This window comes from Biomphalaria glabrata, chromosome 1 (genome assembly GCF_947242115.1).
Source record: "Biomphalaria glabrata chromosome 1, xgBioGlab47.1, whole genome shotgun sequence".
Taxonomy (NCBI): Eukaryota; Metazoa; Mollusca; class Gastropoda; family Planorbidae; genus Biomphalaria; species Biomphalaria glabrata.
The window spans coordinates 15,453,467-15,472,038 of record NC_074711.1 but is presented as its reverse complement, the minus strand read 5'-3'; the positions used below and the strand labels follow the sequence as shown (position 1 = coordinate 15,472,038).

Below are 18,572 nucleotides of genomic sequence, written 5' to 3'. Positions count from 1 at the left end.
TTTAGATGTTAAATAAAGATTTTAAAACTCTTTACAAATTAAAAAAACAACATTTTCGAGTTTATATGAAAAGTACAACTAATTAGAAATACTACTACTACCAATGTTTGTGATATTGAACAATGTGTATTTATAGTTTAGCTTTTATACGAATGAAATCTTCACCAAGCCATATATGGATTATTCTCAATGGGTGAGCATTGTTCTTGGGAAGGTGGATCTTGGTGAGAGTTAACTAACGCTACCACAGCCTCATGAGATTTTCATCCGCGTAGTTGAACCGTACATGGCAGAAACCATGAAGGTGGTGCCCCGAGAGTTGTGACAATAAGTAGTCATATCATCTCATAGTTGTTCCTCTATCTTTGGGGGTTCCAGGAGAGGGCTTGTATTGTGGTGTTGGATGCAGGCTTGTGAAGGGTGAGGCTATCCATAGCAAGAGTCTCTGAAGGATACCTTATTAAATCGGCTGTTGCTTTTCTCTTTGACACAGTATTTTTTATTGACAGTGTATTCGGATTATACTTTGACTTACACACAAGACAACCATGTAAACGGATCTACTGATGTAGCCCTGTCGAGCAATTGAGAAAGTGGACATAGTTCATGATTATTTCTACTGTTCAGTGTAATATACTCGCCACAGTTCAAGAATTATAAGTTCATTGTAATATACTCGCCACAGTTCAAGCATTATAAGTTCATTGTAATATACCCGCCACAGTTCAAGAATTATAAGTTCATTGTCGCAAATACAGGAGCATACGCGAGAAGTCAGAACGAGATCAGTTTTAGTTATTTTTCACAGAAAAACAAAATCTCAGATTTTTAATTACGAGTAAATTGTTCATAGTTCATTGTTGTTCTTGTTTTTAAAAAATGGTATATACTCTTCTACATCTGAAACAACTGATGAACTCAATAACGGGTTCGTTTTGACTAAAACAGAAAGAAGGCAAAGCTTACATTTCTAGCACGCTACAGAATCGGATTTTTAATAAGCGCTTTGTTTTGAGTTTTAGATCTAAACGTGACCGACAGACTACGCAAACAAATAGCGGCTTTTCCCTTTCAGGAATCGTTAACATTTATCTTCTTATCTTTATCTTATCTTATATAATACAGACGTTACTTCAAAAAAGAAGATGATTACATTTAGCAAAGCATGTCCAAAGATTGGATAAATATTAATAGCTTCGTCTTTTAAGTCATGTCTATCGCTTAGACTGAATTTAAATAGGTTAGTAAATGGATAGGTGTTATTGTGAGTAGACATGTTGACATCTTCCTGGTGAGCGGATACAAGGCAAATGTCATTAAACTTACTTCATGTGTGCGTGTGTGTGTTTGTGTCTTGATTTGAACTTATGTTTTTAAATTTAGAATATATCAAAATAACTGTAAATTTAATACCTGCGAATAATTTATTCCGAGAATACTAGGTTTAAAAAAGGAAACAGGAAGTGATTTCACAAACTTCTAATAATGGAGAAGCTATCGCCAAGCTAAGAGAATACGTCACAGCAGCCTGGTCATTTCAGCACTAATAATAGCTTCAGACACTAGATCTAGATAGTCATGTGATCGCCTTTACATATTTTAAGGTTTCCACAAAGTGTTGTAGTTGAACACATAAAGAAATCTAAACTCTGACATTCGATCTACATATTTATTGTGCTAGATAAGGAAAAGCAGCACGTTCGTTGCTGTCATAACAGACATAAACTTAACAAGGAACCAGAGGAGGCTGTCAGAAACTGGAAGCAGTTAGAATTATAATGTCTTGACTTCGATTTCGTAGATTAAGACTGAGTGCAGCTTTTCACGTGACCACGCAAAGAAACCAGCATATTAGGCTACATCTGATGAAGGTTCCCTAGTCCTCCCAAGGTCTATTTCAAGGTCTATTTGAAGGTCTATTTCAAGGTCTATTTTCGTCTTCAGCGCCTGTGTTGGACAAGGAATAGATTTTTTAGAACAGTCGATTCAGTTAATAGGCCCACCGGTTAATCGAATCAGCCGCTTATTAACACTGAACTGTAAAAATACCGAAACAAATCATATTATTCAGTCGAAACCGACTAATCAAACCAGCCGGTTATTATAAGCAAAAATCCCCTTCCAATTAAGTGGATTCGTCTTATTATGTCCTTAGGATTATTTTGAAATTTGGGTGCAAATTTTTATGTAAGAATGGCACCAGGAGTTGAACTAAACTAACCAGCAGAGCTCCAGGTGTGTCTCGCCGTTAACATGAGATACAAGCTACACATTGATTGATACTGGAGACAGAAAACCACAAGCGAAATATACAAAGCTTCCATAAGGGAAAAACTACAATTTACAGCCATATATCTCAGTACTGTAAGACTTTTTTCCTTTTTCTATACACAATTAATTCATTGGTTAATTTTTGGAACTGATTCATGTTTTGTTAGGAACAATAAATATTTGTGCAAAGTTTCAACTTGATCCAAGAATGGGTAAAGTTAAAGTGGTTTCCCCTTTTAGACCTTTCGATCTATGGGGCAGATGATGTTAATGGCTGTCTTCAGGTTTGGAAGCCTTGCGCTTAACCACTCAGCCACCGCTTCTTTCCCCCCCCCCCACTTCCTCAACCAAAGAATGGGTAGTGGGAGAAATAGCGTGTACAAAATTTGTACCAGACAGACAGAAGAAAATATGGTGTGAGCTTGAAGCAAGAAACATTAAGAAATGGACCGCTAGGGAATATCGAAAGATTTAGAGACATGAAGATTATCCCATTGTTGTTGATGCGTGGTCGAGAGGCCAAGTAGGCTTGAACTTGGCTTGGTTTGGTTACCTAGGGAGGTGGAAAAAAGGAACGGAAAAACCTTCTCCCAGATACCCCCCCCCCCACCCACCAAACTGGTCCCACAATTCGATTGGATCATAGCGCTCTGAGCATGCTATAAGCATGAAAGTGGCGCTATATAAAAGCTATATATTTATTTATTTATATTTATCTCCATCATGGACATACGGTGGCAAGACCGCACTACAAACAGTGATGTCCTTGCAAATGCTGGAATGGACAGTATAGAGGGACTTCTTTTGGTCCGACAGTTATGCTGAGTAGGGCACGTATCCCGTATGGGAGACGAACGTATGCCAAAGGCAGTCTTTTTTGGTGAGCTAAAAGGTGATCAACGTAAGAGAGGCGTCCCACGGAAACGCTTCAAAGACCAGCTTAGGCGTCAACTTTCCTCGGCTGACATAGAAGAGAGCACCTGGTTGCATGCGGCCTCATAACGAGACAGCTGGAGGTCACTCACGAAGGCCGAGGGATACACATTTGAGACCAAAAGAAAATCTGCTGCCGAGGACAAACGCAGACGGCGAAAAGAAAACCTAAAGTGACCACCTGCGGACAATGGTTATGCTTGCCCTGGATGTGGCAAAATATGTAGGTCACAGCTGGCACTGCGCAGCAACGGGAAATACTGCATTCCTCAGTAATCTTCGGACTCGAAGACTAGCCTTATTTAATTATTTATTTATTCACCATTATTAAAGTCTTTACAAGTCTTATCAAGTAGATCACTGGAACCCAATTCGTTTGCCCTTGAATGTGCCAAACTAGTACTTACGTTCATGTAATGATTGTCAAGTCATCCAAGTCACCTTGTGAGGTCAAGTCATCCAAGTCATCTTGTGAGGTCAAGGCAAGAGCATGAAACTCAAACACATTCAAGTCCTGGATACAGGTCAACTCTGTCATCCTAGACTCCAACTTCCGATAACTCCAGACATTTTGTTGGATGGTCTGTTTTCTACCTTTACACCCTTCCCTGGTCTCACCCCCCCCCAATCTTTTTTTTACCTGTAAATTTAACGTTAGTAAAGCATCTGGTGGGCACCTTGGGACCCGTATGGAAATACTAAAACATTGGAGAAAATTTGGTAACAAAAAAAAAAAACAATTCTTAGAAGAAATCCAAAAATCAAAACTAAACAAAAATGTCATTATAACTTTAATTTGAGAAGCGTTCAATTTGTGCCACCAGCAGGAGTACATTTAAATAAAATGAACTATTAAAAAAAAAAAGGACTAAAGACATTTTTGTTTCCTACACACGAGAAACGGAACAAGCAATACGTCATGAGTCTACAACACATGACAAGCCATATGTCATGAGTCTACAACACATGACAAGCCATACGTCATGAGTCTACAACACATGACAAGCCATACGTCATGAGTCTACAACACATGACAAGCCATATGTCATGAGTCTACAACACATGACAAGCCATATGTCATGAGTCTACAACACATGACAAGCCATACGTCATGAGTCTACAACACATGACAAGTGATAGATTTAAATATAGCAAACTGTATGCTTGATCCAATTTCTTTTCTATTGATTTTCTCCACAACATGAAACCAAGTAGTTTCCATTTTCAAAATCTATTTTTTCACCTGACATATATAATAGATAAATTCTGTGACGTGCATTCAGAACAAATATGGTAAGAACTTTTAGCACAAATTGGGTTTTAGTGTTAAGTTAATAGAACATTATCTGGACTTTGAACTGATTTTTGCTTGGGGCAACAGTTAAATCTGAAGTGTTCTATTTCTAAGCTTTAGACACGTGAAAAGAAAATGAAAAACAGTTTGAAAAGAAAATGAAAAACAGTTTGAAAAGAAAATGAAAAACAGTTTGAAAAGAAAATAAAAAAACAGTTTGAAAAGAAACGCAAAAACAGTTTCGTTTCTTGATCTGTATACATACTAGATCATGTGTAGCTTTCATATGAGCTTGCTTATTTCTTTACAGACTAGATACTCATCAAATCTAGGGGGGGAGGGGGTTGGTACTGATTTGCTAATAATGTTTACCTTGGGGTCCCTAACTAAAGAAACTCAGCGACGGACGGACATTTCACACAAATTAATAGCGTCTTTTTCCCTTTCGGGGGCCGCTAAAAATATAACATTTTAAAGTTAAGGCTAACTAAAATGAGTAACTCTAATCTTTTAATTACGTAGATTATCGGAGATAAATGATTGTTATTAGATGACCTATCTATGGATGCTTGCATGCTATCTAAATGTCTACATATATCATCTATAAGAATGTTTCGTATATTGGATTTATTGTTTACATTATACGCGTCCTCACTGTTGTCAGTCCGTCAGAAGCTCTCGAATGACGCCGTCGTTGGATGTTTCTATATACATTTTAATTCGCTTTAACGCAAGACAAATCGGCGTCTTAACCACATGCTTTGACTGTGACGTATAGTTTGTTGTTTCAAGTTAGAAGCGATTATTTTCTCAAAGTTAGAAGCAATCTACAAGTAATGCTAATCTGGCAAGCTTTGCGGTACCAAAAGAAATAGCACAAAAAGGCAAACCATTTTCAGATGGTGAGTATGTCAAAGGCTGCTTCCTATGTGCAGATGAAGAACTGTTTCGTGATTTTAAAAACAAACCGGAAATCTTGACAAAAAAAATCCACGATTCGCCACTATCCGCTGAAACAGTACAAAACAGAATAGATAAAATGTCTTTAAATGTAACAATTTTGCAGATGGAAGAAATTCAACTTTCTTTTGCCTTATCACTCACTATAGATGAGTCTTGCGACATTAAAGACACGGCACAAGTTGTCAATTTTGTCAGGTATATGTCTTCCCAAGGTCCAAAAGAAGAAATTCTAGGATTGCTACCTCTCTTGGGACAAACTAGAGGGGAAGATGGAGCGAATGCCGAGCAAAAGTACCTTGAAGACAATTAAATCATTTAAAGAGCAACTGATGGAGCCAGAGATATGACCAAAACATAAAAGGACAACAACGATTATTCGGAGCAAAATAAACCACGAAATTCTTACGTCTCACTGACTAATGCACCAAGAAGCGCTTTGTGCCCAAACCAATTCCGACTAAAATAGTTGGTAATCAAGATCGTTAACAGCATCTTGTCAAAAGCATTCTACCATCGTCAGTTTAAAGAATTCTTAAAAGAAATGGAGACTTAGTATTCCAACCTCTTTCTGCATAACAAAGCGCGATGGCTTTCCAAGGTAAGATGATGAAATGTTTTGCTTTGTGCTTGAATGAAATAAATTCATTGCTAAATTAACATAACCCTGAAATAGAGAACGACAAATGGTTGCAAAAATTTTACTTTATTGAGGATAAAACTGCGAAATTAAATGAGCTGAATCCAAAACTGCAAGAAAAGGGAAACCAAGCCGATGTTTTGATAGAATTTGTTTGTGTTGAAGAAAAAGAAGATATGAAGAGTGGTCAGTTACTTCATTTTCAGTGTCTAAAGCAGCATCGCGATAAAATCGGCGCATATTTTGACACAATTTATTTCAGCACAGTTATAAAAAAATCAAAGACGAATTTCTTGACAGATTAGAGCAGCTCAAAACCAACAAAACCATTCTAGCATTCCTAGTAAATCCGCTCTCAACACAAATAGTAACGAAATCTAATTTGATCTATTTGAAATTGACACTGGATCTGTAGAAATGCAAGTGATCGATTTAAAAAGTAAAACTTTGTGTTGTGGAAAATTTACAGAGTTGAAAAGCAAGTTGGAAGAGTTGGATGTCCAGAAATGTATGTACGTAACGCAACAAAAGTGGACAGCTTTAAAAGAAATGCCGCGAGTTGATTCGGCGCATGGAATAATCTTCGAGATTGTTACAGTGAGGTGAAGAAGTTGGCATTAGGAGTGCTGACTATCTTTGGATAGACATATTCGTACGAGCAAGCGTTCTCATGCATGAATATAATTTAAAGTAAAGTAAGAAGCCAACTAACAAATGAAAATTTAGAGTCGTGTTTGAAACTAAAAATAAGTTATGAGCCAAATGTATCCAAACTTTCTAAAACCTTGCAAAGCCATCGCTCCCATTGAATTTGTTTGTTCAATTGTCTGTTATTGAAGTACAAGTTAGTGTTGTAAGTAAATGTTTAATTGCTTTAGTTGTTGCCGAAATAAAAAACAATAATTATCTAATAATGTCATATATCATATATATTATCTAATTTGTTGTGAAGAACACTACTTATATATGAATTCGTTATATTTTTTCATTAGAAAAAATAATTGTGTATGAACTATTTAGAGTTGGAAAAAAAGAAAAAAAATGTGGCTCTTTAAAAACTTATAAATTTGTAAAATGTAATATTTGGCTCTTCCGACTCAAAAGGTTGCCGACCCCTGCTATAGACCACAAGGTCTATAAGGGGAACTAGTTAGGCCAGGTTCACATCTAACTTTACATTCACTTTCACCTATCCTTTGAGCTGCTGGACCGTTGGGGCACTACACAAGATCTGTTAACCTTCTTTCTCCATTCTTATCTCTCATTTGTCTTTGATATAATTTCATTCGGATGTTCTTTCTGAAAATATTGAAGCCTGCCTGGGTGGACCACTTTGGGGGCCGATTTTGAGTTTGTGTTTCCACACAAACTGTCTTTTGTAACCTTGTTTAATGATTCGATTTTTTTTATCTGTGCATTATAAATTAATGTTTCTAAAAACTCGATTGGTTTATCAGGATTTGATAAATTCATGTTTCTAAAAACTTGATTGATTTATCTGGACTTCATAAATTCATGATTCTAAAAACTTGATTGATTTATCTGGACTTCATAAATTCATGATTCTAAAAACTTGATTGATTTATCTGGACTTAATAAATACATGATTCTAAAAACTCAATTACTTTAACTAGATTTTATAAATTCATGTTTCTAAAAACTCGATTGCTTTATCTGGGTTTTATAAATTCAAGTTTCTAAAAAAAAAACTCGATTGCTTCATCTTGGGCTCGCAATTTCCCGCCTGTTTTAATCTTGATCTTCCCGTTTCCCGGAGTTTCCGACTTCTATTGTTAAGTGGATTAACCACCAGCAGACGTCACATTCCGGTGACCTAGCAACGAGCAGGCGTGAAACTGTTGTTGGTTGTCGTTTGTTTTTTTTTTCTCCATTTCCCGAAAAGCTTTGGTTTTGTTAGCGCGCATCACTAGTGATAGAAGTGGAAGATATCGAACAGAAGACTGTGAGGTCAAACAGTTATTTCAGACAAGATTCCACTTTTCAAGTTGATACATCTAGAATTCGATTGGCCCGCCATTAGTCGATGACTAGATAGGTGGCTAGGATTAACTTTATAAAAAAAATGAAAACATAATTTCTAATTATTTAAATCCATTGTTATTTTTAATGTAAGAAGACCAGTCCTATTGTTATACTATTGTTCTTGACTCTTAAAGCATGTGCTGTTAATGCTACATTGCAATGAGAATGAGTTCTGTCCTATAGAAACGAAGCAGATGCGGTGTTGGACACCTCATAGGAGCGAATGGAGGATGGGGCTCTGGGCGAGGTTTGAATGAGACACAATGCAGGCGAGATGAAAGATTGAACCCAAGTAACGACATAGAAATGCATGCATGTTTGTTCATTTAATATAACTAATTGTGTACCACATTCTTAATATTAATTTAAATAACTCCCTTCGTACCACCAGTGTTATAAAATATCTTCATGCAGAGTATCCGACATTTGTAGATGAAGCCTAACATTTGTTTCCATTTTAATCCTTTGCACCCTAGAACAGAGGTTCTCAAACTTTTTGACCCGTAGACACATTTGCATAGTCTTATGTTACCCACTGACCCCGAAGTAAAAAATCTACATAAATGCATAGTATATAAATAAGTGGTCACAGAATAGTAAATAAAAGACATATCAAATAGAGTGATGGTCGAGTTGATTAATATTAAAATAATCCGATCGGATTAACTGGCTTTTAGCGAAGACGTTATTTTAATTGCATACTATTGATGATACTATGTTCCTATTTCTGCGGACCTCTTACGGTCGTATTACGGACCTTCTCGGGGTCAGCGCACCACAGTTTGAGAAGCTCCCAAGCCTGGGGTATACAGATATGATCTATTCATAACTAGAACATTCTACACTCAACATTGTTGCCGGCTGTATCAAAACATATGAGTCGGAATGTAGTCTATGTAGGCTCTGGGTGTATGTTATTTGCTGAGGTATTCGTCTGCTGCGTTACACTAGCTAGTGAACTAGACACCTTATAAAATAGGCATTGATATATTCATGAATCTATTACAATGTCCCAAGCTGGTAGAGTGGTCGTTCATACTATAAGCTGCTTGAATTTTTTACAATTCTTAAACACTTGTATATTGAGTGAACCTAACTCTAATCGGTACCAGACTTTAGTTGGGGAAAGTAAAGGCGGTTCGTCGTTGTGCTGGCCACATGACACCCTGCTCGTTAACCTTTGGCCAAAGAAACAGATGACCTTAACATTATCTGCCCTATAGATCGCAAGGTCTGAAAGGGGAACTTTTCCTTTTATGCATTTCATATGATTACAAGATTCAGAAAAAGAAAAATGAAGACTAAGACTAAGACTGCTTTATTGATCCTTACGGAAATTTGTTGTGATTACAAGGACTCGTTTCTCATATAAAGACAACACAACAGAAAAATACACATAAATACAACAGACAACTAAAATATTTGTAATTTTAACAATCCCAACTACAAAAATGTTAGATGCATTATGTTAGATGCATTATGTTAGATGCATTATGTTAGATGCATTATGTTAGATGCATTATGTTAGATGCATTATGTCATACATGTTCACTGGTTCAACGAGTCACTGGCGGGAACCAGAACCAATAGAAACTAATTTAAACGTTAGACTTGTTTACAAGCCCATTTTGGAAATGTCATAAGTAAATGGTAAATGGTTCAATTAAATCAACAAATACGTTTGACTTGTTTACAAGCCCATTTTGGAAATGTCATAAGTAAATGGTAAATGGTTCAATTAAATCAACAAATACGTTTGACTTGTTTACAAGCCCATTTTGGAAATGTCATAAGTAAATGGTAAATGGTTCAATTAAATCAACAAATACGTTTGACTTGTTTACAAGCCCATTTTGGAAATGTCATAAGTAAATGGTAAATGGTTCAATTAAATCAACAAATACGTTTGACTTGTTTACAAGCCCATTTTGGAAATGTCATAAGTAAATGGTAAATGGTTCAATTAAATCAACAAATACGTTTGACTTGTTTACAAGCCCATTTTGGAAATGTCATAAGTAAATGGTAAATGGTTCAATTAAATCAACAAATACGTTTGACTTGTTTACAAGCCCATTTTGGAAATGTCATAAGTAAATGGTAAATGGTTCAATTAAATCAACAAATACTTTGAAATGTTCACATTGGTATTAATTATTCATCTAACTAGAGTAAACAAATCTGGTCCAGATTAACTCGGCTTGGACTAGATACGTGCCTGCTATCAATAATCCCACCACTGGAGTCAGGAAATAGGTTTAGAACTTCATCAAAAAGAAATCGCCAGACGATCATCACCTCTCCCCTGTCTGCCCATCGTCTACACACACCATACCCCACACTCACACACACTCACACACTCCTCACACACTCACACATACATGGTGTCGATGGATGAAGCCCTAACTGTGGCTGACATGAACCCAAGATCCAGCATAAATAATGCAGCAGATGAAAAGATAAGCCCTCTCCAGGAGAAAGCACCACAGCGTATGAGGGCAACATGGCGCCCGGCTAGTGTGACGCTCTGTACTTGCCCACTGTAGGACATTGACATTTAGGAAAGTCTACGTTTGGTGGCGTTTATGATTGTTGATTTAGTGTTTTTTAATTGAATGTGTATATTTATATATTTGTATTTTGTGTGTTTCAACTAGTGACTAGATGTAGTGTTAAGAAATATATTTTTAGAGTTATCTCTCTCTGTTTCTCTTTCATCTCCTTAACTGCAAATTTTCAGTTTCTTTTTCCTACTGATACTCTAAATGATTCTCTTTTTTAACTACTTCATATAATATTTCTCTCTCTCTCTCTCTCTCTCTCTCTCTCTCGCTTTCTCTCTCTTTCTTTCTCATATATGTATAAATATGTATGTATATATATATATATATATATATATATATATATATATATATATATATATATATATATATATATACAACAATGCATGTTTTTCTAGTCGTTGTATCATATATAAAGGTATCATTAAATACAATTCAACAATCAGATATCTACGTTTTCTTGTATTCCCTCCCATTATTCTCTGAACCCCGTCACGTACATGTGCCTTCCACTCAGAAAGCAACAAGACAGATGACCACATATCTCCATGATAGATGACCACATATCTCCATGATAGATGACCACATATCTCCATAATAGATGACCACATATCTCCAAGATGAAAATAAACACAGAACTCTTCTCTGGTCACACACTAAACTGTTTCACTAAAATGTTTCTTTTTAATTAAGTCATACACTTGTTAAGGGTGTCACCCTCACAGACGAATCACAGATGGATAGATGGACGAGCTTGATGGCAAGCAAAATATAAAAATACTTTAAAAACAAACAAAGCTTATCTTAGGGGAATAACCTCAAAATCACTGCAATATATCTCAATACTGTAAGGATTAACTCTCTTTATATAAAAATAAAATTAATGATTTACCACTAATTGATTAAATATTTGATTAACTTGTTTCATTGGTCCATGTATTCATGTATTGATGTATTGTCATTGACAATGAACATGTGCAAAAGTTTCAACTTGATCCGAGAATGGGAAGTGGGAGAAAATAACGTGTACAAAATGTGCAGGAGACCTACAAAGAGATGAAGTGACTAAATAGAAGCTTTGTCAAGAGAGACATTTGATATCAAGCTCAATCTTGGTGTTTTGTTCCAAGCCAGTTTTGCAAGAGCGAAGTCTTACCTTGTAGAACTTGTTCTGTATCCCAACAGCAAGAGACATGTCCAATTTGACTTCAAGAATAGATGGGTCACGTGACGTGCCTGTAGAGAAAAATACAAAGATCATGAATGGTAAGGTTAAGGCTCAAATAGTTTGTACCCCAATACTCTGTTTATGTCTGGTGGAATGTATGTTTTGGTTTGAGACAAGAACATTGGAATCAGACCTGTGTAGAAAATATGAAATCGAAATCCAAGAGCCCTTAAATAAATTTATACCTGACAATTTTGACCTTTGCACTTTTTTTTTGTTATACAACAGTGTCGTTACCTAACCAATGACTTATCACTAATGACACACACTAATGGCAGATCATTAATAACAAATCACTAATGTCAGATCACTAATGACATATCACTAATGACAGATCACTAATGACATATCACCATAATCATATCACTAACGGCACATCGTAATGACAGATCGTTAATAATAGATTGCTAATGACATAACTAACAGATCACTAATGACATATCTCTAATGACATATCTCTAATGGCAGATCACTAATGACATATCACTAATGACAGATCACTAATGGCATATCACCATAATCATATCACTAATGGCAGATCACTAACGGCACATCGTAATGACAGATCGTTAATAATAGATTGCTAATGACATAACTAACAAATCACTAATGACATATCACTAATAATGTTCTTAATGAATCACTTTTAACAAATCAGTCAAAATGACAAATCACTCATGACTTTCTGATGTTAGCTTTGGTTACTAACAGATCACTAATGACATATCTCTAATAATGATCTTAATGTATCACTCTTAACAAATCAGTCAAAATGACAAATCACTCATGACTTTCTGATATTAGCTTTGGTTACTTACAGATCACTAATGACATATCTCTAATAATGTTCTTAATGAATCACTTTTAACAAATCAGTCAAAATGACAAATCACTCATGACTTTCTGATGTTAGCTTTGGTTACTAACAGATCACTAATGACATATCTCTAATAATGATCTTAATGTATCACTCTTAACAAATCAGTCAAAATGACAAATCACTCATGACTTTCTGATGTTAGCTTTGGTTACTAACAGATCACTAATGACATATCTCTAATAATGTTCTTAATGTATCACTTTTAACAAATCAGTCAAAATGACAAATCACTCATGACTTTCTGATGTTAGCTTTGGTTACTAACAGATCACTAATGACATATCTCTAATATGATCTTAATGTATCACTCTTAACAAATCAGTCAAAATGACAAATCACTCATGACTTTCTGATGTTAGCTTTGGTTACTAACAGATCACTAATGACATATCTCTAATAATGATCTTAATGTATCACTCTTAACAAATCAGTCAAAATGACAAATCACTCATGACTTTCTGATGTTAGCTTTGGTTACTTCCTTCATTGTTTTGGAGTAACCAAGACCATCGTTTCAAGGATCAAACTGCTCCATAGAGACAAACTATGTGCATCAGAAATAAAAATTATCCTGCTGGCCTAACCGACTCATCTATTGGTGTACTTAATGTTTACAGGGCCAACTGAGTTTCTTCTCTATAGATTGTATGTTCTCATGGTCCAATCGATTTCTCGCTGCCTTTTTATACTATTATGTTCGCAAAAATAGAAAAAAGATAGTTGACAAAGACAGAAATATTATGACCTGTGACCTTTTCGCAAACAATGACGAACATCTAGGCAGCTCTTGAAATGAAAAAAAAAGAGGCTTGTGTAGTTTTCAAAGTTAAAACAGAACTTTTGTATTTCATATTTTATTAGCTGCATAGGTCTCTTGTATCAAGCCTCAGAACATGACACACTGTTCTAGTGTTGGACTGGACACTTAAGTATCCTTTCAGAAACAAAGATTATTGACACTGTTTATTGTCGGACTGGACACTTAAGTATCCTTTCACAAACAAAGATTATTGACACTGTTCTAGTGTTGGACTGGACATTTAAGTTTCCTTTCAGAAACAAAGATTATTGACACTGTTTTAGTGTTGGACTGGACACTTAGGTATCCTTTCAGAAACAAAGATTATTGACACTGTTCTAGTGTTGAACTGGACACTTAAGTTTCCTTTCAGAAACAAAGATTATTGACACTGTTCTAATGTTGGATTGGACACTTAAGTATCCTTTCAGAAACAGAGATTATTGACACTATTCTAGTGTTGGATTGGAGACTTAAGTTTCCTTTCAGAAACAAAGATTATTGACACTGTTCTAGTGTTGGACTGGACACTTAAGTATCCTTTCAGAAACAAAGATTATTGACACTGTTCTAGGGTTGGACTGGACACTTGAGTATCCTTTCAGAAACAAAGATTATTGACACTGTTTATTGTTGGACTGGACACTTAAGTATCCTTTCACAAACAAAGATTATTGACACTGTTCTAGTGTTGGACTGGACATTTAAGTTTCCTTTCAGAAACAAAGATTATTGACACTGTTTTAGTGTTGGACTGGACACTTAAGTTTCCTTTCAGAAACAAAGATTATTGACACTGTTCTAGTGTTGGATTGGACACTTAAGTATCCTTTCAGAAACAAAGATTATTGACACTATTCTAGTGTTGGATTGGAGACTTAAGTTTCCTTTCAGAAACAAAGATTATTGACACTGTTCTAGTGTTGGACTGGACACTTAAGTATCCTTTCAGAAACAAAGATTATTATGTAGGATGGCAAGGAAGGGCAGAAACCGGAAGACGTTTGAACTAGGCACCAAAGACGACAGTCCAAAGAGCTTACCGCACAGGGGAGAGTAACTATGGCAAAGATACATTTAAATCTGATGTTTTAATATAATTGATAAAATTTGAAAATTGCTGTAAATTTCTTTCATGAGAATCCAATACAACATCCTAATATTTGAAGCAATTGCCAGAGCCTAGTTAATAAGAGGTGGATTGAAGTTGTGAGATTTCTCTCATGACGAGAGCAGACGACATAGTGATCGCTATGTGATGGAGTGTACGAGTTTCTTATGTGACCAGGAGTAAAGGAGGGCCGATGGTTTGGTTGTGTGGGCTGAATAGATTATGACGTCACCACCAGGAGGTCTGACGTAGTTCAGGTTATAAATAGGAGTGTGAAAGTTGAAGAGATGGAGACGAAGCGAGAAAGATGTGCTTTTTTGTTGGTGTTTTTTAACGATCTGTATCTCCTCACTTAGTCCTTTATGTTTCTATATACATTTTTGTAGTTGAAAGCAGCGTATATTTGTTAATAAAAGTTACACTCATTTTTAATTATAAATGAATATTTTTAATGTCTTATTTAAACCCTGTATCACAAATGTAAAACGCCTACACCAGTGTAGTTATACTAGCTGTCTGGAGCTGCTAACCAATGAGCGAGTATCAACGCTCTACAACACTCACTGTCAATAATTAAAGGAAATTAAAATGCCATGGGATGTACTGGATAGCAGTTTAAAAGCTTTGGCAATTTATTAATTTTGAGTCTTCAAGAATATGACTTGTAGATTTCCAACAGTGCCAGTATAGATCAATCAATCAGATTCCAGTTACAACAGCGCCAGTATAGATCAATCAAGCAGATTCCAGTTACAACAGTGTCAGTATAGATCAATCAAGCAGATTCCAGTTACTACAGTGCCAGTATAGATCAATCAAGCAGATTCCAGTTACAACAGTACCAGTATAGATCAATCAAGTAGATTCCAGTTACAACAGTGTCAGTATAGATCAATCAAGCAGATTCCAGTTACAACAGTGCCAGTATAGATCAATCAAGCAGATTCCAGTTACAACAGTGCCAGTATAGATCAATCAAGCAGATTCCAGTTACAACAGTGCCAGTATAGATCAATCAAGCAGATTCCAGTTACAACAGTGCCAGTATAGATCAATCAAGCAGATTCCAGTTACAACAGTGCCAGTATAGATCAATCAAGCAGATTCCAGTTACAACAGTGCCAGTATAGATCAATCAAGCAGATTCAAGTTACAACAGTGCCAGTATAGATCAATCAAGCAGATTCCAGTTACAACAGTGCCAGTATAGATCAACCAAGCAGATTCAAGTTTCTTGTAAAAAATGTTTTCTTTGTAAGACAAAACAATTGTGCGTATGTTTTTGTTACCCGGAGAGAAGTGCAATTTTATTTATTAGGATTTAGCTCCCCTTCTTCATAGGAAATGTTGAGCTAAGCTTTCAGACAAGCTGATTGCGTTCTTAAAAGAAAAGCGAGTATGAGGATTATGAACATTTTAGGGTTTTATCTATGAATGAACAATTATTTCCTTGTCTGGAGACCAAGATATAAAAACAGTTCAGGAGGAACATTGGTTGGGGAAGTTAACAGGAGCCAGAGGCTTTCCCAGAATTCATTTTTAGTCTACTTTTGTTATTAGGTTTGTTGGTAAAATTGTTTTACATGCTTCGGGTCTAACTTCGTATTTGAAGATAATTACAACCTAACCCTAACCTCCCAAATCTGGGACCATCCCGACCACTGAACGACAGTCCAGCAAACCACACGACCACACAGTGATCCTATATAAAGGAGAACTCAAAGGAAGTACCAGGCTTCCAATGGGACAGTCTGAGAACTCTTAAAAACACCGTGGCACATTCAATAAATAAAAAAAACTTCAAACAAAGAAAGAATTTTTTAAAAACATCTTTATATGAATGATATTTGGCGAAATATGGAGGTCATAGCTGGATCTTTCTATCCACGCCCAAAAAAAAAATCACACTTTCTTAATCTCGTGATTTAAGACACGGTCTTTTTTATGAATCCATTGGATCTCCGCTAATGTGAAAGTGTCTATAAACATTGAAATGACGCGCCATTATGTTGAATAAAATGTCGACTTGCCAAAGAGGGAAGGGGAAGAGAAAGATACACCAGGGCGTGGCCTTGACCTCAAACTGGAAGCTGTCTATAATCTACGACATTGTTGTCCATATCACGTACTCGCTTCCATCCGTCTACCGCTCTGATAGATTTCCTGCCTTAAGTTCTTATTTCTAGGTCAAACTGTACGACCTTGGAACAGATCAATGGCTTTCGGAGATGGACACGCCTCCTAAATATTGCCGTCAAGAGAGTAGGGGAGGGGGTAGACGATATAACAGAGAAACGCAACAAGAAAGTAGAGAAAACAAATAGATGAGATTTCAAATGATAATGAAAGGAATATTAAAATACAGAATACGGAATAAAAGTAATGTCAAATAAGAAGCTAGAACTTACATTTATTACTTATGAAATATAGGACTACTAGCCATATAGTTGCGGGACTTAATTTGCGTATCACTGTTGATACACTGAGAGTGTTTCGGAAACAATTAAACGAAATAATAATGTTATAAAAAGCGAATGCGTGAATGTAAAAATAATATGAATGGAGCTATAAAAGAAGCTAATCGACCTAAATCCATTTTTTAAAATAAAAACATTTGCTTGTAGCCTACATTTATTTAGATCTAGATACTTTTATAATAGATGTAGACTTACTGTTATAAGGGCTCAAGAAGCATATTAATTATTGTATGTTATTATATTGTATATATATAACCCTAGTGGCGGACTGAAAGGGTTAATGTGTGTGTGTGACCTACTGACACACATGATTCAGGCCAATCACACAGGTCAAGGGCTGGTGAACAAGGGACATTACTGCTAATGCACGTAATATGACCAATGTTATGGTCATGTGACCAAAAAGCCTTTACAGACGAGAGACAGTGTGTTAGAAAGGACAGTAGAGTCCAGGACAGCAAGCAGTAAGGACTGTGTGCTACGAAGTGAGTCCTCGAAAATGTAGCTGTACGAGCTAGAGAGACTTGTAGTGATTAGTTAGGCAGTTCTGTTGTGTAACAAAGCTATTGAAGTTAGTTGTAGCCAATTGTGTTTATTGGCTGTTGTTGATGTAATTGTAAGTAAACGGCCACCTTGTTACTTGAGACTGTTGTTGTCAAGTTGATGTTTTAGATGTGCTGTGTTGTTGGGCAGTGTTTACAGAAGGACTGATTAGGAGAGAACGTAACACTATGTAATATCCCCAAAATAGAGCCTCATGTAGTCTGTCCTTTTATAGTGTATGCGTGGTGTCCCGCATGGTTAGGCGACGAAGGGAATAAGTATTCAGATTGATCTAGACTATATAAAATTACTTAGGGATAAATGACCAGTATTATGTATGGTTGAAAAGTTAAACACAAACTCTATTCCCTGATGGCTAGCCGCACTGCCCAACATTGTGACTTCTGCTACATCTCTCTCTAATGATGAGAGGAAGAACTGGATTGAAAAACTTCACAAGACTGACGACCAGAGTCCCAGGAGGGCTACCAATGACGTAAACAAATTGTCCCCCCCCCCTCTTCCAGGCTCTTCCTCGGTTGTCTAAATTTATTTTTAACTAGAGCCCAGACGAGCACGCCCTAGGACCTGGACAGACGGTTTGGAATTGAGCAGACTGACATGTGGGGAGGGGGTCGTCTTTAAAGATGGTCAAGGGTTGAGTTTACACAGCTTTGCTCTATTAACTTTATATATTTAATCTACACGTTATTTGTCCGTATATTGGCCCCTAAGTTTACATACCATACCAGTGGTTCACTAATAACAGTTGATCAAGATACTCACTCTATCACTTGATGAGATTCAAGGGTCGAAATGAAATCGAAGACAG

General features: G+C 36.2%; 1 protein-coding gene across 7 annotated transcripts in view; it reads right to left on the bottom strand.

The window, feature by feature from the left end:
• Positions 1 to 18,572, bottom strand: part of LOC106073399 (ras-specific guanine nucleotide-releasing factor 2-like) — a 189,979-nt gene that overhangs the window by 133,741 nt on the left and 37,666 nt on the right. For all 7 annotated transcript variants that reach the window (XM_056024538.1, XM_056024471.1, XM_056024509.1 and 4 more), the window contains exon 2: positions 11,859 to 11,938. The gene's annotated coding sequence lies outside the window, so the exon portion shown is untranslated. The remainder of the gene's footprint in view (positions 1 to 11,858; positions 11,939 to 18,572) is intronic.